Source organism: Bubalus kerabau, chromosome 5 (assembly GCF_029407905.1).
Source record: "Bubalus kerabau isolate K-KA32 ecotype Philippines breed swamp buffalo chromosome 5, PCC_UOA_SB_1v2, whole genome shotgun sequence".
In the NCBI taxonomy this organism is placed as follows: domain Eukaryota; kingdom Metazoa; phylum Chordata; class Mammalia; order Artiodactyla; family Bovidae; genus Bubalus; species Bubalus kerabau.
This window is the reverse complement of record NC_073628.1, coordinates 79,307,867-79,335,157: the sequence shown is the minus strand read 5'-3', so window position 1 is coordinate 79,335,157 and position 27,291 is coordinate 79,307,867. Positions and strand designations below refer to the sequence as shown.

At 40.4% G+C, this 27,291-nt stretch overlaps 1 long non-coding RNA gene across 1 annotated transcript; it reads left to right on the top strand.

Annotated features, from left to right (window-relative positions):
* Window positions 1-21,832: 21,832 nt before the first annotated feature.
* Window positions 21,833-26,706, top strand: LOC129653933 (uncharacterized). Its single transcript, XR_008715294.1, has 5 exons — window positions 21,833-21,936; window positions 24,842-25,110; window positions 25,545-25,604; window positions 25,705-25,776; window positions 26,131-26,706. It is a non-coding gene; the product is annotated as an uncharacterized LOC129653933 (long non-coding RNA).
* Window positions 26,707-27,291: the final 585 nt, after the last annotated feature.

Here is a 27,291-nt window from a genome sequence, read left to right as displayed (position 1 = left end):
GTGGAGTGTTTCTGTCTCTATACTATGATTTAATCCTAGAAATTCATCGTTATGCTTCAGTGTTTCCTCTCCTCTTTTTGTTGTGGAAAGGGGGACCCCTTCCATTCCCGAAAGGGAGCTCTTGTCTAACAGTCGGAAATGAATTATCCAAGGAGACAAACGTGCTTACAAAGCAAGAGACTTTATTGGGAAGAGGTGCCCAGGTGGCGAGCAGGATTATAAGAGAATCTAGGAGAACTACCCTGCTTGGAGTCTTGGATTTTATGATGATGGGATTAGTTTCCAGGCTTTCTCTGGCCAGTCACTCTGGTTCAGGGTCATTCTTGCACATGCATTGCTCAGCCAAGGTGGATGCCAGCAAGAAGGAATCTGGGAGGTGGAAGGACACAGGGGGTCTCCTTTTGACCTTTACCAAACATTTGCAGTTGGTGGTGGCTTATTAGTTCCTTGTTTCTTACTGGGCCCTCCTGTCATAAAATTGGTTACAATAGTACCTGGCCAGGGTAGGCAGTTTCAGTGTGTTTCCCCTAACATTTTGGTCCTTAAAATATGGCCCCTGAAACAGAAACACCAGTGTTCTATAAATGCAGTATCTCAGCCCCAACTCAAGATGTACAGAATCAGACATGCTGGGGTGGAGTTCTGCAGTCTGTGTTAATCAAGCTCTGTAGGGGTTTTTGATGCATGCTAAGGTTGAGAAGAACTGTTCTAAGGTAAGAGATCCTTTTTGATTAACTCCTACTACTGATAAGCTGTTGGCTTCTGACATCTAGAAAGGAGCGCTTTCAGACAAGTTTTGGGCCAGAGATGAAATCATGATTATCTTGTTTAATATTTAATCAATGCTCCATTATTATTCAAATCATTTTTGGAGGCCACCCTGATCATTGAAATCTATGGCTGAAAAAGTCTCTGAAAACGTTCTTGTCACAAGTCCTCACAGTTATATTTTATCATCTTCACATATTCTGGATTCTAGAAAATAATTTGGTATCCTCAGCATGGTTCTCTTTGTCAAATAGCTCTCTATTGCTGTTTCTATAATAAGATCCACTGAGAGAGGCGTCAAATGCTTTGTTAACCATCTATTCTATTCACACTAATGAAACCCACATTGTCCACCAAAATTGGAATGATGTCAAAGAGCGTCATGGAGTTTTCTGAAAAGTCTCTTTGTTTCTCTTACCCATAGCTCACCTACTTATACCCTGTGAGCTCAGACCTATGAGCTTTGGGTACATTGTCTCACAAGTGAATTTAGATGAATGAAAGCGTTGTTCGCTTCAGGCTCCATCTTCAGCATGTTATTTCCCGTGTCAGAGACCTCCCATAACTTCACTGTATCTCCAGGAAAGAGATGGTGGTAAAAATCAGGCACAGAGCAGAAAACCATACCTGGTCCCAGAGTTTTGTCTACTATCCTGATTAAACCTTCTGGTTTCTGACTTGGCGTGACTCACAATTCTACTCCTTCTCCAAATGAGAAACAATGATTTTAGTGTTTCTGCATGAACTTCTGTTAGAAGCTCACTTTCCAATGCTGCCCATCTCTGTCTCCACGTCTCAAGACTAAACCTGACACATTTATGAGTGACCACACACATTTCACGAATCTATTTCAGCAAAATCCCATTAATCTAGCTCAGTGTGTCTCACACCTCAGTGTGCATTTGGATCACCTTAGGGAGGCGGCTGTTGTAGTTCAGTTGCTAAGTTGTGGCCCACTCTGTGACCCCATGGACCACAGCACACCAGGCTTCCCTGTCCTTCACCATCTCCTGGAGCTCAAACTCCTGTCCACTGAGTAGGGGGGAGGAAGGCTTTATATAATACAAATTGTTAAGCTCCACCCTCAGGGCTTCAGATTGAGTGGATCTGGGGTGGGGCTCAAGAATTTGTATTTAAAAAGTTCATATGCTGATATTGCAACTACACTTTGAGGACTGCATTTATAGCATCTTACCTCTGGCAAGTTCTGGCAACTGTGATCTATTGTTTGAATAAGAAAAGTTAATAAAAATCTCATCACCTTTCCATAGCTTTTGTTTGGTACTATGAACTGACCTAGCTGCAAGAAAACAACTCACTCTCTTGCCAAAAGTAAAACTCTTGGAGGCTGTTAAAACTATAGAGTACCCTTTAGAAACTGAGTGCTTCCGTGATATTGACTGATAGACACCCAGATACATGTAATAGAATTATAGATCAGTCTCCTTTAAGATAAAGTTTGTTGTGGGAGATCAGAATTGCTCCCTGTGGGACTTAAATTAGGTACAAAGCAATTAACTTTAAGCAACCAAAAAATTGGCTCTATAAAAATTCCATTTAAAATTAGCTCTTAACTATGAGCTCATTACCAGGTACCTTCACTATATAAGAGACAAACAAGTCTCCAGAGACGGAATGCATGCACTCAATTTTTGAGTCACTTCCCCAAATGTTGAAATCAATGAAGCCTGGCATCTGACCTTCCACAGCATCAGATATTTCTAAAGGCTTTTTGATTTTGAATTCAATACTGCACTTGGAAAGATAAATATTCCCATTCATTACAGCAAATATACTTGGGTTTCAGTTTTGATAATGGTTCAGTTGTGCAATATTAAATGTGTGGGATTTAATTCCATTTCTTTCTGAGAATTTTAAGTAAATTTCATTGAGGGTGAGTACATCACTTTGGTAGACTTTTAGTTTCACAAAGGATGCTTCTTTGCCTGACATGTGATAAGAACTTTATAAGTCTTTGTTAATCAGAACATTTCTTCTAAGGGATTCTTGCTCACAGTAGTAGGTATAATGGTCATCTGAGTTAAATTCACCCATTCCAGTCCATTCTAGTTCACTGATTTCTCAAATGTCAATGTTCACTCTTGACATCTCCTGTTTGACCACTTCCAATTTGCCTTGATTTGTGGACCTAACATTCCAGGTTCCTATGCCATATTGCTCTCAACAGCATTGGACTTTACTTCCATCACCAGTCACATCCTCAACTGGGTATTGTTTCTGCTTTGGCTCCATCTCTTCATTCTTTCTGGAGTTATTTCTCCACTGATCTTCTAGCATATTGGGCATCTACTGACCTGGAGAGTTCATCTTTCAGTGTCATATCTTTTTGTCTTTTCATACTGTTCATGGGGTTCTCAAGGCAAGAATACTGAAGGGGCTTGCCATACCCTTCTCCAGTGGGCTACATTTTGTCAGAACTCTCCACCATGACCTGTCCATTTTCAGTGCCCCTACAATGGCATGGCTCATAGTTTCATTGAGTTAGACAAGGCTATGGTCCATGTGATGAGATTAGTTAGTTTTCTGTGATTGTGGTTTTCATTATGTCTGCCTTCTGATGGATAAGGATAAGAGGCTTATGGAAGCTTCCTGATGGGGAGAAACTGACTAAGGGGGAAACTGGGTCTTATTCTGAAGGGTGGGGCCATGCTCAGTAAATCTTGAATCCAATTTTCTGTTGTTGGGTGGGGCTGTGTTCCCTCCCTGTTGTTTGACCTGAGGCTAAACTATGGTGGAGGTAATGAAGATAATGGCAACTTCCTTCAAAAGATCCCATGCACCCACTGCTGCACTCAGTGCCCCCAAACCTGCAGCAGGCTACCGCCGACCCACGCCTCTGCCAGAGACTCGTGGACACTCACGGACAAGTCTGGGTCAGTCTCTTATGGGGTCACTGCTCCTTTCTCCTGGGTCCTGGTGTGCACAAAGTTCTGTTGGTGCCCTCCAAGAGTCTGTTTCCCAGTCCTGTGTAAGTTCTGGCTGCTCTCTGGTGGGGTTAATGGTGACCCCTTCGAAGAAGGCTTATGACATACCAAGGTCTGCTGCACCCAGAGCCCCTGCCCCTGTGGCAGGCCACTGCTGACCCATACCTCCGCAGGAGACACTCACACTCAGTTCTGTCTCAGTCTCTGCAGGGTCTCTGGGTCTTGCTGCACACAAAGTTTGTTTGGGCCCTCCGGGCGTCTCTGGCGGGTATGGGGTTTGATTCTAAACGTGATTTCACCCCTCCTACCATCTTGCTGGGGCTTCTCCTTTGCCCTTGGATGTGGGGTATCCTTTTTTGGTGGAATCCAACATTCTCTTGTCAACGGTTGTTCAGCAGTGAGTTGTAATTTTGGAGTTCTCACAGGAGAAAAGGAGTGCATGTCCTTCTATTCTGCCACTTACGAGTAGCCATCATAGTCAATGAAAGAGTCCAAAATGGACTACTTGGATGTAGTCTCAAAAATGACAGAATGAACTCTGCTTGTTTTCAGTGCAAACCATTCAAAATCACAGTAATCCAAGTCTATGTCCTGACCAGAAATGCTGAAGAAGCTGCAGTTGAACAGTTCTATGGAGACCTACAAGACCTCCTAGAACTAAAACCCCAAAAAGATATCCTTTTCATTATAGGGGACTGGAATGCAAAAGTAGGAGGTCAAGAGATACCTGGAGTAACAGGCAAATTTGGTCTTGGAGTACAAAACAAAGCAGGGCAAAGGCTATCAGAATTTTTCCAAGAGAACACACTGGTCATAGCAAGCACCCTCTTCCAACAACACAAGAGAAGGCTCTACACATGCAGATTACCAGGTGGTCAATACTGAAATCAGAGTAATTATATTCTTTGCAGCCAGAGATGGAGAAGCTCTATACAGTCAGCAAAAATAAGGCTGGGAGCTCACTGTGGCTCAGATCATGAACTCTTTATTGGCAAATTCAGACCTAAATTGAAGAAAGTAGGGAAAACCACTAGATCATTCAGGTATGACCTAAATCAAATCCCTTATGATTATACAGTGAAAGTGAAAAAATAGATTCAAGGGATTAGATCTGATAGAGTGCTTGAAGGACTATGTACAGAGGTTCGTGACATTGTACAGGAGGCAGTGATCAAGACCATCCCCAAGAAAAAGAAATGCAAAAAGGCAAAATGGTTGTCTGAGGAGGCCTTATAAATAGCTGAGAAAAGAAGAGATGCTAAAGGCAAAGGAGAAAATGAAAGATATACCCATCTGAAAGCAGAGTTCCAAAGAATAGCAAGGAGAGAAAAGAAAGCCTTCCTTAGTGATCAATGAAATTAAATAGAGGAAAACAATAGAATGGGAAAGATTAGCAATCACTTCAAGAAAATGTGAGACACCAAGGGAACATTTCAAGTAAAGATGGGCACAATAAAAGACAGAAATGGTATCAACTTAACAGAAGCAGAAGATATTAAGAGGAAGTGGCAAGAATACACAAAAGAACTGTACAAAAAAGATCTTCATGACCCAGATAACCTCGACGGTATGATCGTTCACCTAGAGACAGACATCCTGGAATGTGAAGTCAAGTGGGCCTTAAGAACCATCACTATGAACAAAGCTAGTGGAGGTGATGGAATTCCAGTTGAGCTATTTCAAATCCTGAAAGATGATGCTGTGAAAGTGCTGCACTAAATATGCCAGCAAATTTGGAAAACTCAGCAGTGGCCACAAGACTAGAAAAGATCGGTTTTCATTCCAATCCCAAAGAAAGGCAATGCCAAAGAATGTTCAAACTACTGCACAATTGCACTCATCTTACATGCTGGCAAAGTAATGCTCAAAATTCTCCAAGCCAGGTTTCAATAGTACATGAACCATGAACTTCCACATGTTCAAGATGGATTTAGGAAAAGGCAGAGGAAGAAGAGATCAAATTGCCAACATCCAATGAATCATCAAAAGAGCAAGAGAGTTCCAGAAAAACATCTATTTCTGCTTTATTGACTATGCCAAAGCCTTTGACTGTGTGGATCACAACAAACTGTTGAAAATTCTTCAAGAGATGGGAATGCCAGACCACCTGACCTGCCTCCTGAGAAATCTTTATGCAGGTTAAGAAGCAACAGTTAGAACTGGACATGGAATAACAGACTGGTTCTAAATTGGGAAAGGAATACGTCAAGGCTGTGTATTGTCACCCTGCTTATTTAACTCATATGCAGAGTACATCATGTAAAATGTCAGGTTGGATGAAGCACAAGCTGGACTCAAGATCGCTGGGAGAAATATCAATCACCTCAGATAAACAGATGACACCACCCCTATGGCAGAAAGTGAAGAAGAACTAAACAGTCTCCTGATGAAAGTGAAAGAAGAGAGTGAAAAAGTTGGCTTAAAACTTAACATTCAGAACACTAAGATCATGGCATCAGTCCCATCACTTCATGGCAAATAGATGGGAAAATAATGGAAACAGTGAGAGACTTTATTTTGGGGGGCTTCAAAATCACTGCAGATGGTGATTGCAGCCATGAAATAAAAAGACGCTTGCTCCTTGGAAGAAAAACTATGACCAACCTAGACAGCATACTAAAAAAGCTGAGAGATTACTTTGCCAACAAAGTTCCATCTAGTTAAGGCTATGGTTTTTCCAGTAGTCATGTATGGATGTGAGAGTTGGAGTATAAAGGAAGCTGAGCACCGAAGAATTGATGCTTTTGAACTGTGGTGTTGGAGAAGACTCTTGAGAGTCCCTTGATCTGCAAGGTGATCACAACAGTCAATCCTAAAGGAAATCAGTCCTGAAGACTGATGTTTGGACACCTGATGAGAAGAACTTGCTCATTGGAAAAGACCATGATGCTGGGGAAGATTGAAGGCCAGAGGAGAAGGGGACAACAGAGGATGAGATGGTTGGATGGCATCACCAACTTGATGGACCTGAGTTTGAGTAAGCTCCGGAAGTTGGTGATGAACAGGGAAGCCTGGTGTGCTGCAGTCCATGGAGTCACAAAGAGTGACAGAGTCAGACACAACTTAGCAACTGAACTGAATCAGAACTTAGCAAATGAACTGAACTGAACTGAATCGAAGGTTACCAGACCATTGCTGCAGTGCAATGGCAACCCACTTCAGCATTCTTGCCTGGAAAATTCCATGACAGAGGAGCCTGGCAGAATATAGTCCATGGGTTTGCAATTAGCCAGACATGACTGAGGGACTCAGCATACACACAGCAGACCATTGATTCTTTTATTATTATTTAATAAATTAATGACATTTATTGTTTGATACATGATTATAAAATCACTTGGAGGCCATTGTCTACAAACCCCTCGTTTATGTGAGAACAAGAGAGGTGGCCCATCTTTGCAGAGGTTCATTGACCACTCAGTTTTCCTCTATAAAAAAAACAACACAACATTTGTCCTTTTTTTTTTTTTCTTCTTTTTTTCTATTCATCCTTTCTTAGTGGTTTGAGGATGGTCTTTGTAGGTTCTGAATACAATACAAGTCTTTTTTGGGTTGTATGTATTGCCAATATCTCTCCCATTCTTTGGTTCAGTTTTTCAATTATAGCACAGTCTTGACTAACAGTCATTTCTCCGGTTTTCTCAGTAGAATCTGGGTCCCCTAAAAATAATGATTCTTTCTTTTCCCATAGTCATTCCTGTTATTTTTCTTTCAAGCCTTATTGCACTGGCAACAGCCTTCAGAGCAATTACAATAATGATGATATGTATAATCATTTTGTTTTAATCTTGATATGTTGAGTACATGTTAATCAGATGAATCAATATTATTGTTTCTGGAGAAGACTGGATCAGATTTTGTGTGCCTCACTTTGTTATGTTAGTAATTAATCCTTTCAATTTGAGGTTTGTCTGTTTGTAGCAAAAGACAGTTTTGCATTTTCTACTATACCCAATGCATTTGCAATTGCATAAATATAAGATCTGTGGGTTTTTTTTTTTTTTCTGCATTGTGTGCTTATTTTTATGCTCAGTAGTGAGGCTTCAGTGGTAAGAAAATGGACTTTTAAAAGAAATACATTCTTGTAAGTCATGAATGAATAGATAAATGAATTCAAACATGTAAGATAAATGACAAAAGGGTCTCAAAACAGAGTACAGGGTATCACACTTAGAAGAAGTCCTATAGGGTTGAGGTTCATATGGAAGAATAATTTGTATAACCCAGTAAGTGCTATACACTAGGGATACAGTGGGAAGTGATTATTTGTATTAGTAGCAAGCACCATCATAATTCTGTCAATATCTCTGTGAGAAATTTCTAGCTGCTAGATACTTTTTAAAACTCTCAACTGCTCCATGGATTCAACTGTGAGAAAAGTTGGGATCAGGGCACTTATTTTTTTGAATGAGATGAGGGCTCCAAAGCTACTTGAGTCTGAGCACCATCCACTCATCTTCATAATTTTTATAACAACTACATAATGAATGACTTAGAGTAAGTGCTTGATAAATGTTTAGAAATTGAAATAATTGAAGTAGAACATATTTTGAAGAATCCTGGTCTCAAAAATGATTTCCCTCAAACAATAGTAACAATGAGAATCATATTCCTTCCCCACAAAGATGAGAGAGGGTTTGCCAAGAGATGCGACATAGTATCTGTGTTTCCAGAGCATCACTTGGCATGGAAGTTGTGAAGAAGGGATAAAGGAATTCAAGTTGTAACTCCCCAAAATGTACTTTGTGAAACACAAACTCGAAAAATAGACATTGCTGCTCTCCTTGTAGGGCAGATGGGAAAGGATTTTCTTAAAGTTTTGAAAGGTCACTTCATTACAGTGTGACTGATTCTTTTTAAAACATTTTTTTTGAAAGATCTCTTTTTATAAGGACCATTTTTAACAACTTTTTTGAATTTTTTGTAATATTGCTTCAGTTTTATATTTTGATTTTTTGGTCATGAGGCATGTGGATCTCAGCTCCATGACCAGGGATCAAACCCTCGCCTCCTGCATTGGAAAGTGAAGGCCTAACCACTGGACCACCAGGGAAGTCCCCAGTGTGATTAACTGTTGGATATCAAATGATGTGTGTGTGTGTTAGTTGCTCAGTTGTTTCTGACTCAGTCATTTCTGACTCCATGGACTGTAGCCCACCAGGCTCCTCTTTACATGGAATTCTCCAGGCAAGAATATTGGAGTGGGTTGCCATTTCCTTCTCCAGGATAGCAAACGATATCAGCAATGAATTGTGAAATCTCTATCTGGAGAGCATTACCAGCCTAAAAGTATCAGTGAACACTGATAACTTTGGACTTAATCTGGTCGGTCAATTCTGGAAAGACACAACATACTTGAAACATCTATCAAGTCTCTCAATCTGCATTGTCTTATCCACACCTTTCCTGGAACACACAGGAGAGTTTGTGAGGATTTGACCACTTCATAAACCTTTTCCCCTGGACATTGTCCCCTCCAAGTGCCCCAGAATACTCTTTGAGTTGGCTTCCTCTGTCCTTTGTCTCTGCTTCTACACTAAAGTTAATACTGATGAGTTTTAATTGAAGGATAATTGTTTTACAGAGCTTTGCTGTTTTCTGTCAAACCTCAGCAGTCAGCCATAAGTATATATATATCTCCTCCCTTTTGAACCTCCCTCCCATCTCCCTCCCTATCCCACCCTTCTAGGTTGATACAGAGCCCCTGTCTGAGTTTCCTGAACCATACAGCAAATTCCCGATGGCTATTTATTTTACATATGGTGATGTAAGTTTCCATGTTACACTTTTCATACCTCTCACCCTTTCCTCACCTCTCCCCCATGTCTATAAGTTTGTTTTTTATGTCTGTTTCTCCATTGTTTCCCTGAAAATAAATTCTTCAGTACCATTTTTCTAGATTCCATACATATGTGTTAGAATATATGTATCTTTTTTTTTCTGACTTACTTCATTCTGGGCAATAGGTTCTAGGTTTATCGACCTCATTAGAACTGACTCAACTGTGCTCCTTTTTATGGCTGAGTAATATTCCATTGTGCGTATGTATCCCAGCTTCTTTATCCATTCATCAGTCAATGGACATCTAGGTTGCTTCCATGTTCTAGCTACTGTGAATAGTGCTGTAATGAACAGTGGGATACATGTGTCTTTTTCAATTTTGGTTTCTTCAGGGTATATGCCTAGGAGTGGGATTGCTGGGTCATACGGTGGTTTTATTCCTAGTTTTTTAAGGAATCTCCATACCATCTTCTATAGTGGCTGTATCAATTTATATTCCCACCAACACTGCAAGAAGGTTCCCTTTTCTCCACACCCTCTCCAGTATTTATTGTTTGTAGACTTTTTGATGATGGCCATCCTGACCAGTGTGAGGTGATATCTCATTGTAGTTTTGATTTGCATTTCTCTAATAATGAGAGATGTTGAGCATCTTTTCATGTGTTTGTTAGTGATCTGTACATCTTCTTTGAAGAAATGTCTGTTTAGATCTTTTTTCCACTTTTTGATTGGGTTATTTGTCTTTCTGGTATTGAGTTGTATGAGCTACTTGTATATTTTGGAAATTAATCTTTTGTCAGTTGTTTCATTTGCTATTATTTTCTCCCATTCTGAGAGTTGTCTTTTCACCTTGCTTACAGTTTCCTTTGCTGTGCAAAAGCTTTTAGGTTTAATCAGATCCCACTTACTTACTTTTGTTTTTATTTCCATTACTCTAGGAGGTGGGTCATAGAGGAACTTGCTTTGATTTATGTTATTGAGTGTTCTGCCTATGTTTTCCTCTAAGAGTTTTATAATTTCTGGTCTTATATTTAGGTCTTTAATCCATTTTGAGTTTATCTTTGTGTATGGTGTTAGGAAGTGTTCTAATTTCATTCTTTTACATGCAGCTGTCCAGTTTTCCAAGTGTTATTTATTGAAGAGGATGCCTTTGCCCCCATTATATAGTCTTATCTTTTGTCAAAAATAAGGTACCCATAGGTGCATGTGTTTATTTCTGGGCTTTCTATCTTGTTCCATTGGTCTATGTTTCTGCTTTTGTAGCATACCATACTGTCTTGACAACTGTAGCTTTGTAAGCGTAATCTGAAGTCAAGAAGGTTGATTCCTCCAGCTCCATTCTTCTTTCTCAAGACTGCTTTGGCTATTCAAGGTCTTTTATATTTCCATATGAACTGTGAAATTTTTTGTTCTAGTTCTGTGAAAAATGCCATTGGTAATTTGATAGGGATCACATTGAATCTATAGATTGCATTTGGTAGTATAGTCATTTTTACAATATTGATTTTTCCTACCCAGGAACATGGAATATCTCTACATCTGTTTATTTTGTCTTTGATTTCTTTCATCAGTGTCCTATAATTTTCTGTGTACAGTTCATCTCCTTAGGTAAGTTTATTCCTAGATACTTGACTCTTTTTGTTGCAATGGTGAATGGGATTGATTCCTAAATTTCTCTTTCTGATTTTTCCTCGTTAGTATATAGAAATGCAAGTGATTTCTGTATATTGACTATGTATCCTGCAACTTTACTAAATTCACTGATTAGCTTTAGTAATTTTCTGATACTGTCTTTTGGGTTTTCTATGTACAATATCATGTCATCTGCAAACAGTGAGAGATTTACTTCTTCTTTTCTAATCTAGATCCCTTTTATTTTTTTATTTCTTCTCTGATTTCTGTATCTAGGACTTCCAGAACTATGTTGAATAATAGTGGTGAAAGTGGACACCCTTGTCTTGTTCCTGATCTTAGGGGGAATGCTTTCAGTTTTTACCATTGGGAATAATGTTTGCTGTAGGTTTATTGTATATGGCCTTTACTATGTTGAGGTAGGTTCCTTTTATGCCCATTTTTTGAAGAGTTTTTTAATCATATGTGGGTGCTAAATTGTGTCAAAGGCTTTTTCTGCTTCTATTGAGATGATCATATGATTTCTATCTTTCAATTTGTTAATATGGTGTATCACATTGATTGATTTGCATATATTGAAGAATCCTTGCATCCCTGGAATAAATCCAACTTGATCATGATGTATGAGCTTTTTGAGATGTTGCTAAATTCTGTTTGCTAAAATTTTGTTGAGGATTTTTGCATCTATGTTCATCAGTGATATTGACCTGTAGTTTTCTTTTTTTGTGTTGTCTTTGTCTGGTTTTGGCATCAGGGTGATGTTGGCCTCCTAGAATGAGTTTGGGAGTGTTCCTTCCTCTGCAATTTTTTGAAAGAGTTTTAGAAGGATAGGTATTAGCTCATCTCTAAATGTTTGATGTAATTCTTCTGTGAAACCATCTGGTCCTGGGCTTTTCTTTTTGGGGAGATTTTTGATCACCGCTTCAATTTCAGTGCTTGTAATTGAGTTGTTCAAAATTTCTATTTCTTCCTGGTTCAGTCTTGGAAGATTCAACTTTTCTAAGAATCTGTTCATTTCTTCCAGGTTATCTATTTTATTGCCATATAGTTGCTCATAATAGTCTCTTATAATCCTTTGTATTTCTTCATTGTCTGTTGTAACCTTTCCTTTTTCATTTCTAATTTTGTTGATTTGATTCTTCTCTCTTTTTTCTTGATGAGTCTGGCTAAAGGTTTGTCCATTTTGTTTACCTTCTCAAAGAAAGAGCTTTTAGTTTTATTAATCTTTACTATTGTTTCTTTCATTTCCTTTTCATTTATTTCCACTCAGATCGTTACGATTTCTTTCCGTCTACTAATTTTGGTTTTTGTTGTTGTTGATCTTATTTTTCCTGTTGTTTTAGGTGTAAAGTTCAGTTCAGTTCAGTCACTCAGTTGTGTCCGACTCTTTGCGATCCGATGAACTGCAGCACGCCAGGCCTTCCTGTCCATCACCAACTCCCGGAGTTCACTCAGACTCACGTCCATCAAGTCGGTGATGCCATCCAGCCATCTCATCCTTTGCCGTCGCCTTCTCCTCCTGCCCCCGATCCCTCCCAGGATCAGTCTTTTCCAATGAGTCAACTCTTCACATGAGTTGGCCAAAATACTGGAGTTTCAGCTTTAGCATCATTCCTTCCAAAGAACACCCAGGACTGATTTCCTTTAGAATGGACTGGTTGGATCTCCTTGCATTCCAAGGGACTCTCAAGAGTCTTCTCCAACACCACACTTCAAAAGCATCAATTCTTCAGCCCTCAGCTTTCTTCACAGTCCAACTCTCACATCCATACATGACCACGGAAAAACCATAGCCTTGACTAGATAGACCTTTGTTGGCAAAGTAATGTCTCTGCTTTTGAATATGCTATCTAGGTTGGTCATAACTTTCCTTCCAAGGAGTAAGCGTCTTTTAATTTCATGGCTGTAATCACCATCTGCAGTGATTTTGGAGCCCCCCAAAATAAAATCTGACAGTGTTTCCACCGGTTCCCCATCTATTTCCCATGAAGTGATGGGACCAGATGCCATGATCTTCATTTTCTGAATGTTGAGCTTTCAGCCAACTTTTTCACTCTCCTCTTTCACTTTCATCAAGAGGTTTTTTAGTTCCTCTTCACTTTCTGCCATAAGGGTGGTGTCATCTGCATATGTGAGGTTATTGATATTTCTCCTGGCAATCTTGATTCCAACTTGTGCTTCTTCCAGCCCAGTGTTTCTCATGATGTACTCTGCATGTAAGTTATATAAGCAGAGTGACAATATACAGCCTTGAAGTACTCCTTTTCCTATTTGGAGCCAGTCTGTTGTTCCATGTCCGGTTCTAACTGTTGCTTCCTGACCTGCATATAGGTTTCTCAAGAGGCAGGTCAGGTGGTCTGGTATTCCCATTTCTTGAAGAATTTTCCACAGTTTGTTGTGATCCACACAGTCAAAGGCTTTGGCATAGTCAATAAAGCAGAAGTAGATGTTTTTCTGGAACTCTGTTGTTTTTCCATGATCCAGTGGGTGTTGGCAATTTGATCTCTGGTTCCTCTGCCTTTTCTTTTTTTTTTTTTTTTTAATTTTATTTTTTTATTTTTATTTTTTTTAATTTTATTTTATTTTTAAACTTTACATAACTGTATTAGTTTTGCCAAATATCAAAATGAATCCGCCACAGGTATACATGTGTTGCCCATCCTGAACCCTCCCTCTGCCTTTTCTAAAACCAGCTTGAACATCTGGAAGTTCATGGTTCACGTATTGCTGAAGAGGTTGTCTATTCAATGGTTTTCTTTTTTCTTGAGGTAAGATTGCATTGCTATAAACTTCTTTCTTAGAACTGCTTTTGCTGCATCCCATAGGTTTTGATTTGTCATGTTTTTACTGTCATTTGTTTCTAGAAAATTTTTGATTTTTGTTTTGATTTCTTCAATAAACTGTTGGTTATATAGAAATGTATGGTTTAATCTCCACTTGTTTGTGTTTCTTACAGTTTTGTTCTTGTAATTGATATCTAGTCTCATAGCATTGTGGTCGGAGAAGATGCTTGATACGATTTCAGTTTTCTTAAATTTACTGAGGTTTGATTTTTGACCCAAGATGTGGTCTATGCTGGAGAATGTTCAACGCACACTTGAGAAGGTATATTCTTCTGCATTTGGATGGAATATCCTGAAGATATCAATGAGATCCATTTTTCTAATGTATTGTTTTAAACTTGTGTTTCCTTATTAGTTTTCTGTTTTGATGATCTGTCCATTGGTGTGAGTGGGGTGTTAAAATCTCCTACTATTATTGTGTTAGTGTCCTTTTCTCCTTTTATGTCTGTTAGTGTTTGTCTTACGTATTGAGGTACTCCTATGTTGCATGCATATATATTTACAATTGTTACATCTTCTTCATAGATTGATCCCTTGATCATTATGTAGTGTCCGTCCTTATCTCTTGTAATATTCTTTATTTTAAGGTCTATTTTGTCTGATATGAGGATTGCTACTCCAGCTTTATTTTGCTTCCCATTTGCATGGAATATATTTTTCCATCCTCTCACTTTCAGTCTGTATGTACACTGAGGATTGAAGTGGATTTCTTGTAGACAGCATATATATGGGTCTTATTTTTGTATCCATTCAGCTATTCTGTGTCTTTTAGTTGGAGCATTTAATTCATTTACATTTAAAGTAATTATTGATATATACGTTCCAATTGCCATTTTCTTAATTGTTTGGGGTTGATTTTGTAGATCTTTCTTCTTCTCTTATATTTCTTGACTATATAAGTCCCTTTAACATTTGTTGTAAAGCTGGTTTGGTGGTACTGAATTCTCTTAACTTCTGCTTGTCTGAGAAGTTTTTATATCTCCATCAATTTTGAATGAGATCCTTTCCAGGTACAGTAATCTTAGTTGTAGATTTTACCCTTTCAGTACTTTAAATATACCCTGCCATTCCCTTCTGGCCTGCAGAGTTTCTGCTGAAAGATCAGCTGTTAAGTGTATGGGTTTCCCGTGTATGTTACTTGTTACTTCTCCCTTGCTGTGTTTTTAATATTCTTTCTTTGTGTTTAGTATTTTGTTAGTTTGATTAGTATGTGTCTTGGCATGTTTCTCCTTGGGTTTATCCTGTATGGGACTCTTTGTGCTTCTTGGACTTGATTGACTATTTCCTTTTCCATGTTGGGGAAATTTTCAACTATAATTTCTTCAAAAATTTTCTTATATTCTTTCTTTCTCCCTCTCTTCTTCTAGGACCCCTATAATTCAAATGTTTGTGTGTTTGATATTGTCCCAGAGGTCTCTGAGACTGTCCTCAGTTCTTTTCTTTCTTTCTTTCTTTCTTTCTTTTTTTTTTTTTTCTGCTCTTTGGAAGTTATTTCCACCATTTTATCTTCCAGCTCACTAATTTGTTCTTCTGCTTCAGATATTCTGCTATTGATTCCTTCTAGAGTATTTTTAATTTCAGTAATTGTGTTGTTTGTTTCTGTATGTTTATTCTTTTATTCTTCTAGGTCTTTGTTAATTGATTCTTGCATTTTCTTCATTTTGTTTTCAAAGTTTTTGATCATCCTTTCTATCATTATTCTGATTTCTTTTTCAGGTAGTTTGCCTATTTCCTCTTCATTTATTTGGACTTTTGTGTTTCTAGTTTGTTCCTTCATCTGTGTAGTAATTCTCTGCCTTTTCATTATATATATTTTTAACTTACTGAGTTTGAGGTTTCCTTTCCCAGGCTTCAAGGAAAGTTGAATTCTTTTTTTGAAGAAGGTTGAATTCTTTCTTCCTTTTGATTTCTGCCCTAATAAGTTTGTCCAGTGGTTTGTGTAAGCTTTACATAGGGTAAGATTTGTGTTGAGTTTTTACTGTTTCTTTATTTTTTCTCTGATGGGAAAGGCTGAGTGAGTGGTAATCCTGTCTGCTGATGATCTGGTTTGTATTTTGTTTTGTCTGTTGTTTAGATGAGGCGTCCTGCACAGGGTGCTACTGGTGGTTGGGTGATGCTGGATCTTGTATTCAAGTGATTTCTGTTTTGTGAGTTCTCACTATTTCATACTCCCTAGGGTTAGTTCTCTGGTAGTCTAGGGCCTTGGAGTCAGTGCTCCCACTCCAAAGGCTCAGGGCTTGATCTCTAGTCAGGAATGAAGGTTCCACAAGTGGTTTGTTATGGCACTAAGTGAGATTAAAACAAATATCCAAAAATGAGAAACCAAAGATGAACCCCAGACAAATGGTAGTTACAAAATCGGGCAAATAATAATTAAAATAATGGAATATACACATATACACCCATGAGCAAAGTGAAAACAGTCCAACAAAAATAAGGTACAGTAGATTGACAGAGTGAACAAAGGAAATAAAAAATTATATTTACCAGTTAAGAACAAAACTAAAGCACAAACTGGAAAACAAAACTAAAGTAATGTGCCAAGTGGGAAATAAAGCAATGAAAACAGAACTAACAAATATGTTGAAAGGAATGGAAAGAAAGAAAAGAAAGAATAGATATGCAAAGTTAAATCAAGGTAGATGAAGATTTATATACATTGCAAGGGGGAAAGAACAGTAGGAAAGGCAAACAAGGGAATAAATGTATAAAAATATAATAGGTTTAAAAATTAAAATTATAAAAAAGAAAAAATAAATAAAAAGAAAGAAAAAAGGAAAGAAAAGGAAAACAACAGAACTGCAAGAGCCCAACGTAGAGACAGAGGTTTATAACAACAATGAAAATAAATCTAACAAATATGTTGAGAGGAAAGGAGAGAAAGAAAGAATAGATATGCAAAGTTAAATAGAGGTAGATAAAGAAAATTTTTATATGATAAAGATTAACTGCAAGGGGAAAAGAAAACAAAGGAATACATGTAGAAAAAATAATAATAGGTTTAAAAAGTTTAAATTAAAAAAAAGAGCAAAAACATAAAATAAAAACTCCACAAAACTGCAAAAATCCAATGTAGAGGCAGAAGTTTATAGCAACAATAAAAAGTGTGACTGAATATACACATATACACCCATAAACAAAATCAAAACAGTCCAACAAAAATAAAGTAAAATAGACTGACCCAGTGAACAAAAGAATCCAACAATTATATCTACCAGAACAAAGCTAACTAAAGCACAAACTGGAAAAGAAAACTACAGCAAGGTAACAACTGGGGGATAAACAATGAAAATAAAACTAACAAATATGTTGAGAGGAAAAGAGAGAAAGAAAAGAAAGAAAATAGATATGCACAGTTAAATAGATGTAGACAAAGAAGATTTATATAAGTTAAAGATTAACTGCATGGGGAAAAGAACAGTAGGAAAAGAAAACAAAGGAATAAATGTAGAAAAAATAATAACAGATTAAAAAAATTAAAATTAAAAAAAGAGAGAAAAAAAAAGCAATAAAAAAGGAAAACTCTACAAAACTGCAAAAGCCCAACATAGAGGCAGAGGTTTATAACAACAATAAAAAAATGTGACTGAGAAAAAAAAAGTTCAAAAGCTTAATTGGATTCCTTAGTATCAATAAAATTGACAACTACAACAGAGTGGCAAAGGGGTGGGAAAGGAAACAAAAAGAGAAAAAAATAACCCAACAGAATCTACAGAACAAGTCAAAAAATAAGAATAATAAATGTTATTTTTGAGTCACTGCTGTCAGAGTCCTTTCCCTCGTTGGGAGTCACAGTTCACCTCAACCTCCCAAGGATGCCCTCTAACACTATGTTGATCTCTGGACCTGTTGTGGGGGCAGCTAAGATTCTAATCTGGTCTTGCTCCTGTGTGTTCTTGCCTCGAAGGTCCACAGCTATCAGAACTAGCGCATTTTCTTTTGTGGGAGCTCTCAATGGCCTTTTATATATTCCAGAGACACAGAGTCTGTCTAGCTGATTGTGTGGATTTAATCTGCAGCTTATATAGCTGGTGGGAAGGTTTTGGGTCTTCTTCCTTATCCATGCTCCCCCTGGGTTTCAACTGTGGTTTTATTTCCACCTCTACATGTGGGTTGTCCACTGGGGTTTGCTCCTGAGTCTGCCCTGGAGGACTTGGGTTTGCCCCAGTGAGGGCCAGGTGTGGAGGTGGTGCAGCTGCTTGGGTCCCAGGGGTTCTGGCAGCACCAGGTACTCAAGGGGTTGGCGGCTAGGGCGGCAGGAAGTATAGCACTCTAGAAGGGTATGGCGACCAGTATTGGCCAATATGCTCCAGTATTCTTGCCTGGAGAGCCCCCCTCCCTGACAGAGAAGCCTGGCAGGCCACAGTCCACAGGGTTGCAAAGAGTTGGACACAACTGAAGCGACCCTGTATGCATAGATGCAAGACTTTTTTGCCTGTGGCAGCTCTGCCCCAGTGAGAGTTAAGTGTGAAGGTGGCACAGCTGCTTGGTTTTTGGGGACTCTGGCGGTGCCAAGTGTGCAGGGACACAGACTGCCTCCAGTGCAGGAATTATGGCCCTATCGGAGTCTTTTTAGTCTTTTTTTGAGTCTCTGTAGCTGGCGATCAGACGGCCTCTTTGGCCAGTATTTCTCAGTAGTTCCGCCTGTTCAGGCATTTAGAGGGCTCCCTTGCCTGGGGTCCTTCTCTGGAGATTGGAGCATCAGGCACTTAAAGGGATACCCTGGGTGGGGTCCTGCTCTGTAGTTCAGCGTATCAGGCATTTGATGGGCCAGCCTCTCTGTTGTTCAGCTGCCTATGCAGGCATGTGGGGGGAGAGAGGCTATGGTGATGGTTCCACCCCCTATACATGACTCAGCAGTATCGCCTTGCTTCCATGGCTGCCTGGCTTTCCTCCATTTCTCACCACAGTCTCCTCCCTCACATCCCCTCAATCCGTCTCTTCACAGTTAATAGCAGCGCTCGTCTGGGATTGCTCCACAATCCCTTAACTCCAGCTCCCAGCCACTGCCCTGTCCTGGGAACCCGTTTTCCTGTCTGGGATATGTATGGCTGCAGCAAAGACTGTCTGATTCTCATTTCATTTAGGTTGCCAGAGATCAGCTGTTTCACTCTCAGCTTTAAATGTTTCTCCTCTGATTCAGACAATTGCCCAGAAGTGGGGATCGGACCCCTGCTTCAGATCCCCAACCCGCCAAGGGCAGGTCCAGTCCTACTAACACTCCTGTTTCCCCCCCTAGTTCCTTCATCCTGCCGAGTTTTGCATGGTTCTATATATTCTTTTCTACTGGTCAGGTACTCCTGTCCACTCTCAACTGGTGTTCTGCATGCGTTTCTGTGTCTGAAGGTGCATTCCTGATGTATCCGTGGAGAGAGATGTACTCCACGTCCACCTACTCCTCCACCATCTTGTTCTCCCCAGGGTCACCTTCTGAGATGCATTTTGGCTGGACAGCTCCAACTTCTCTGGAGCCTCACAGTGATGAGACAGTTTGACTCTGTCATTTTTATTACAATCATTACTCACCTGCAGAAGACTGAGGCCAGGGAGAAACACTGAAACCCATGAGCCACTGTCCAGTAAGCAGCTGTGTCATTAATTTAACTCTCAACAGCCCAAAGACAAAAGTATGCTGTCAATTTCATGGCACAGGCTACCAGAGTGGTGGCAGGAGTGTTTCAGGTAAAGAAAGCTACAATGTCTGTCAAATTAGAGAAGACGAGTGCAGAGGGACAGATGAACCAGATAAGGAAGTTTGCTCAGAAGTTCACATAAAGCCATGCTTCTCCACAGACAGACCTGCCTGAAAAGGGCTGCCATAGGAGGGGAGAGGAGTGTAAAAGAGGAATGCCCGGAAGTGAGCCTCTGGACCAGTGAATAAGGAGCAGAGCCATTGTCTCCTGGCCTTGGGCCCCAAAGCCCTGGAAGGTCTAACCTGTGTCTGCTTTGGGAAACAGAGTATAAAGAACAATCGATTATCCTATTGTGCTGACCTTTCAACAATTCAAAACAAAATCCCTGCTTCTTTTCTCAGAGAGGGTTGGGTCAAAGTGTCTGTATTTAATTGCGTCCTTTTCTTTTTAGATGACCAAGCGTCATTAAGGTGGGATGATTTTCCTGAGGGAGGAAAGTGAGCAGAAAAGAGGTGAAAGACACTTCAGAATCCTGTAAATCTACCTTCAAACGTTCCCATCTCACCCGCTCTCTCTGGGGAGGGCCAGTTGCATCAAAGACATGGAAAGAGCCACCAAGGATGGGCAGCTGGGACAGAGGGGACACAATCTGAGGGAAGAGTGAGACCCTTTTTAGTTTTCTTCTCTCACCCTCTCTCTCTGTTATTCTCCGGAGAAGCGTTTGGGCGAGCAGATTCAGAGGTGGGTGATGGAGTGTCAGGAATGCTGGGTGCTCATGAGGTAGAATGTGAGGGGTCTCTGACACTAGAAGGCAAAGAAAGGCCAGACTGGACAGACCTGGTTCTAGGCTGGAAATCCAGGGGTGAGCAGTATCTCTCCTGCCTCCTGGGAACAGGAATGTAGTTGGGGATGAGGGAGGCAGGCTAGGAACAACCCGTGTCCCATTGCTCTGGAACCTCAGAGCCAGAGGCAGGATGCTGTGAAGAACCAGCAGAGGGTTGTGCACCCCAGAAAATGTCACAGGGAGACACTATGACATAGGGAGTCTCTCTGGGTGGAGGCAGACAGAGAGAAAGAGGTGCTGAAGATGCTTTGAGCATCTCTGAGATCAGGCTTCAATCAGCTGACTGAGCAGTCACTTTTCTTTCTGGTTTCAGGATGAGAATGCTCCAGGAGCCAAAAAGAAAAAAAAAATCTCTAATTCCTCTACATTAGCAGCTGTTGAATATGGAAAAATTGGTAGGTATTTGTTTTTCCTGAACAAATTGGCATAGTTATTTGGGGAATGTCATTAAACATTTTTCTAAGATATGATCATTACTGACTAATGTGTGTTCTGTAATTAACCTATTGCTTAAAATTTTTTCTCTAATATAAATAATTCTGGGATGAATATCTATATATTTCCTCCTTGTCACCGAAATGAGATTGCCAGATCCAAGGGGTGAAAGATTTTGAAGACTTCTGATGCATTTTCCTAATTGCTTTCTAGAGAAATGTGCTAATTAACACTCCCAGCAGCCGGCTTCCAGGTAATGCTAGTGGTAAAGAACCCACCTGCCAATACAGGAAATGTAAAAGATGTGGGCTCAATACTTGGGTCAGGAAGATCCCTGGAGGAGGGCATGGGAATCCACGCCCGTATTCTTGCCCAGATAATCCCATGGACAGAGGAGCCTGGTGGGCTACCATCCATAGGATCGCAAAAAGTCACATGCAACTGAAGTGACTTGGCACATCACACACAGCAGCAGCAAGAAGAGGATGGACTTGTGACTTTGTCACAATCACATATCCTGGATTTCCAGAAAGGGTGTGTGGGGCATTGAGAGGAAAGTTTTCCAGTTTCCTTTGCACTAAGTTGCTTCAGTCAAGTCTGACTCTTTGCAACCCTAAGGACTGTAGCCTGACAGGTTCTTCTGTCCATGTTATTCTCCAGGCAAAAATACTGGAGTGGGTTGCCATGTCCTTCTCCAGGGGATCTTCCTGACCCAGGAAATGAACCCGGGTCTCCCACATTGCAGGCAGATTCTTTACTGCCTGAGTCACCAGGGAAGCCTTGGCCACCAGTCTCCTTTAGGAGTGTCATTACCCCAAACTGAAAAAGGGGATTTGAGGTCATACTAGATGTCACATATGAAGTTATTGCTGTTGTTTATTTGTAAGTCATGTCCAACTCTTTGCTGTAGCCTGTCAGACTCCCCAGGCAAGAATACTGGACTGGGTTACCATTTCCTTCTCCAGAGGATCTTCCCTACCCAGGGATTGTACTGTGTCTCCTGCAGTGGCAGGTCGAGCCTACTACTGAGCCACTAGGGAAGCCCAACATAGGAGGTACTTCTTCCATTTATATGTCAACTTTCCTCCTTTGAGACAGTGAGATTAACTTCAACAAGGAAACCTACTAGGAAAGAAAGCAAAGATGGACTAATCCCTTAGCTGACAGCTCTGGAAAAGAACGGGAGATGTCCCCAGAACCTGGGTACAGCAGTTGGTGCCATGCCAGTTTTAGCGCCACTGAAGATGGCACATGGCTTATCCACTGTCCTTGGATAGACTGTCACCTTCCTTGTCTTCATTCATTCTTTCCTTCCTTCAGCATTAATTGAGCCATAAGGCCAGGCATTTTAGCAAAGAGGGGTAGGGGGGTAGTACAAAAGGGAGGATTCTGTCTAGTGTGTTCGAGTAACCACATGGAAATAGGCACAGATCCCGGACTTGTAAACAGACAGTTCCAATATGACATCCTATCACTGGAGAGCAGAGCAATTATCTTGGCATGAGCTTAGGAAAGACTTCACAGACGAGGACACTTGTAAGCACTGGAGGCCAAGTCCTCTTTGTCCAGGCAGAGAAAAAGAGAAAGGACATCCCAGGGAAAACACAGAGAAGTGAATGAGTCTCATATGTTTGGGATTGCAGTCGTATAAATCATGGTGGTGCTGGAGACTTGGGGACAGAGGAGGGCGAGAAATGAGGCTGTAAAATGAATCAAAGTTTCTATTATAAAGTCCCTGCATTTTGTTCAAAGGGCTATAACTTATCATATAGGAATGGAGAAACCAGAGAATGGCATTTATATGACCCATACTTCTGTTATAAAAAGATAACTGGGGGCAGAGTTAATGGACTGAAAAATATGAGAGCCTGGGATCGGAAGTGACTAAAATCATGATATAAAGTGATGACATAAAAATATCACCATATATAAGTTTTGTGGTTAAACATTTTTTTTTTAAACAGAGGCCAAACAAAGAAAGTATAGGGCAGAAATGACCAGAAAACCATGGATGAGCTCATGGTAGACAGTGATGAAGTTTGAAGCCAGGGTAGCTGTCATTGCAGAGGATAGAACACAGCCAAGAACATCCCTAAATATTAGAATAATGTCATTATTGTTCCCTTACCTATGACAGTTGACAGGCCAGTGTAATCTATGATCTTTCTGGGACTTTTATTAAGTTTTCATCACTGTGCTGCCTTCACAATCTACTGCCTCAGGGAACATTTGAGATTTGAATTTGAAAATGAGATTCACAAAATTAAATATTCTTCAGACTTTTTTGTTTTCTTTCTCCAGTCCCAAACTGACTTCAAACAAAAGGTTAAGAAAGATGAGGTCTTGGAGTCTAAATTTTCAGTCATCAAGAAAACATTTCAGAAATGACTCCATGTTCCTTTGTTATTTGCAAATGTAAATTCTTTTCTTGGAGTCCTGCCCCATGGAAGGAAGAGCCTGCTTGGGTGAGTCTTATGCCTGGGCTCTCAGAAAAGTAAAGAGGGGCAAGGAAGTTTTAGAGGATGTTCTGAGGGCAAAGGAATCAACCAAGTAATGGCACAAAGAGGCTGTGTTGAAGGAGATTCAGTTAGGCAAGAAGTTTGTTGTTGTTTAGTTGCTAAACAACTCAAAGGCACAACTCTGTTGTGCGGCCCCATTGACTCTAGTCCGCCAGGTTACTCCGTCCATGGGATTTTCCAGGCAAGAATACGGGAGTGGGTTGTCACTTCCTTCTCCAGGGGATCTACAGAGGCATTGCTCCATGGAGGAAGTTCAGTGAGAGTTTTGATAACACGAAACCAGAAAGTGACCTTTAATCAAGCCCGAAGATAAGAGAACGGATATGAGACCCAGAAAAAGAATGAGTGACAAAGATCCATTCTGAAAAGGAAAATTCTGGTTCCTTTTTCTCCTCATCATGTGCTCTCTCTCAAGCTAGTTCTTTATGTCATAGCTGGGAAAAAAGGAAACATTTAATTAATGACTTGAACACTTTCATGGAGGCAGAAATATGATATATATATCATGTATATAACATATCTGATGAACGAAGTGAACTTTCTCCTTTCATCAATGTTGTGACTCTCAGAGTCCATGTGGTAATTGCTGGTTGCCATCTCTGTAATTTGCTGTACTCTCTGATGTCTCATCTTGCCTAGAAACTTAACAACATCATGACTACCTAGCCAGCCACCCCTGGCCCACCGTCAACCAATCTTGAGCCTCTGATACCATCATGTATTTCAGAGCTTTGGACTCAGCCCCTCGCCCCAGCCAGCCTTTCATTGCTCATCTTGACTTTTTGTTGACAATTTGGATGTTTCTTCAGGTAACACTGGGTGCTACCCAGTCCCTTGAACCTTTCACCTCAATGTAGGTTCTGATGAGCAGAGTTTCAAGTGGCTTCCCAGTTGATGCTTGAACAAGGTCAACCATTCCATGGATGACTGTCAAATGCCAAGTTGGGAAAACTTGTGGGACCTCAGGACATTAGGCAGGCCCCCCTAACCACTAGCTCTTCTAAACTGCTACAACTTATTTAGCAAATATTGGAGTGACTTCAGAGTTGTGCCTTTGAATGGATCACACTTATCTGGGATGTTCCAAAGGATACAAAATCATAACAGAAAGAAGGAAAGGTCTGGAGACTTCAGAAACAAAATTTTTATGGGAACAAGGGGCTTCATAGCTGAAGTCTACTTCCTTAAACTACCCACCCAGTATCTTATCCTTGGTTACCAAGGCAGCAAGGACACATTTGTACCACTGTGACCCAGATGGAGCTTACTAGAAAATGCAAGTGTGTGAGCAACTTCTCAAAAGACAAAGTCTGTTGGAAACTTTATCTTCCTGAAAGACATGAAATAATAGACTGACTCTGAAAGACAGCAGTCTCTATGAAATGTACAAAAAGTGAGTTTCCATTGTATTTTACTCAGATGTGAATTTTCCTTTTACCAGACTCCAGTGTATCTGACGGAGAAGTCAATGGCAACCCACTCTAGTACTCTTGCCTGGAAAATCCCATGGATGGAGGAGCCTGGTGGGCGGCAGTCCATGGGGTCGCTAAGAGTCGGACACGACTGAGCGACTTCACTTTAACTTTTCACTTTCATGAAAACTTTTCACCCGTCTATGGGGTCGCACAGAGTCGGACACTGAATCGACTTAGCAGCAGCAGCAGCAGCAGTGCATCTGAACAAGAGATTGGTGAAACTGCAATCACCCTGGTAAACAAGGAGATATTTCTAAAATTCCAGACATTCCTGGTAAGAGAAGTCCCTCCCAAGCCATTAATGATGTGACTAACAATTCTTTTGTTTTCTGTGGTAAAACATACACAGCATAAAATTTGCCACTTTAACTATTTTTGAATTTTCAGTTTTGTAGCCTTAAGTAAAATTCACACTGGGGACTTTCCTGGTGGTCCAGTGGCTAAGACTCTGGACTCCCAATACAAGGTGCCCAGGTTTGATCCCTGGTTGGGGAACTAGATCCCACATGCTGCAACTAAGACCTGGAACAGCCAAATAAATAAGTGAATGAATAAGTAAAATTCACATTGTTCCACGACCATTATCACTGTCTATGTCCAGAAACTTTTCGTCTGCCCTAACTGAATCCCTGTCCTTAAAGATTAATTCTCATTCTTCCTTTTCCCCAGTTCTGGCAGCCACTATTCTCCTTTGTGCTTCTATAAATTTGATTACTCCAGGTAACTTGTGTAAGTGGAATTAAGCAGTATTTGTCCATTTGTGCCTGACTTATTTAACTGATAATTCTTAGCTAACATTTTCCTCTGTCAATATGTTTGTATTATACAGATCTAGATGTTCTCTTGGTGCTACTGGAAGTCCAGATATAACTTTTCAACCACATAGTCCATCAGTAAACTAGTGAGTGTTGATTGAATTCCTACCACGTGTTTAGCAGGGGTTGAGTGCTATGAGAAACAATAATTTTGAAAAATACATCACTATTCCTGCCCATCACAGACACAGAGAACAGATGTATGGATGCCAAGGTGGAAGTGGGGGGTGATGGGATGAATTAGGAGATTGGGACTGACATATTCACAATATTGATATCATGTATAAAGTAGATAACTAATGAGAACCTACTGTATATCACAAGGAACTCTACACAGTGCTCTGTGGTGACCAAAATGGGAGGGAAACTTTAAAAAAGGGGGATATAAAAGGTGGAAGCAGTGACAGATTTCCTCTTCTTGGGTTCCAAAATCACTGCAGATGGTGACTGCAGCCATGAAATCAGAAGACAATTGCTTCTTGGCAGGAAAGCAATGACAAACCTGGACAGTGTGTTGAAAAGCAGAGACGTTACTCAACTGACAAAGGTCTGTATAGTCAAGGCTATGGTCTTCCCAGTGGTCACGTATGGTTGTGAGAGCTGGACCATAAAGAAGGCAGAAGACCAAAGAACTGATGCCTTCAAACTGTGGTGCTGGAGAAGACTCCTGAAAGTCCCTTGGATAGCAAGGAGATCAAACCACTCAATCTTAAGGGTGATCAACCCTGAATATTCACTGAAAGTACTGATGCTGAAGCTGAAGCTCCAGTATTTTGGTCATATGATGTGAACAGATGACTCATTGGTAAAGTCCCTGATTCTGGGAAAGATCTAGGGCAGAAGGAGAATAGGGTGTCAGAGGATGAGATGGCTGGATGGCATCACTGATGCAATAAACATGAACTTGGGCAAACTCTGGAAGATGGTGAGGGACAGGGAAGCCTGGCATGCCGCCATCCATGGAGTTGCATAGAGTTGGACATGACTGGGTTACTGAATAACAACAACAGCTGATTCACGATGCTGTACAGTAGAAACTAACACAACATTGTAAAGCAAATACACTCTAATAAAAATGGAAAAAAATTTTTTTAAATCTCTAATTTTGTAGATCTGGAGGCTAAGTGATCACACATAAAATAATAGTAGAGTGTGCACACAAGTACACAAACGCACACTGACACACAAGTAGACATCTGCCTTCATTGCCTCATCTGTATGGTGGTAATGGTTTAGTCGCTAAGTAGTGTCTGACTCTTGCAACCCCATGGACTGTTGCCTGCCAGGCTCCTCTGTCCGTGGGATTCTCCAGGCAAGAATACTGAAGTGCATTGCCATTTAAAACAGGTGGTACATGATGATCCTACATGCAGGGAGGCAAAAGAGACAAAGATATAAAGAAAAGACTTTGATATTCAGAGGGAGAAGGGGAGGGTGGGATGATTTGAGCGAAGAGCACTGAAACATGTACGTTACCATATGTAAAATAGACGACCAGGGCACATTCAACGCGTGAAGCGGGGCACCCAGAGTCGGTGCTCTGGAGCAACCTAGAGGGATAGGGTGGGTAGGGAGGTGGGAGGGCCGTTCAGGATGGGGGA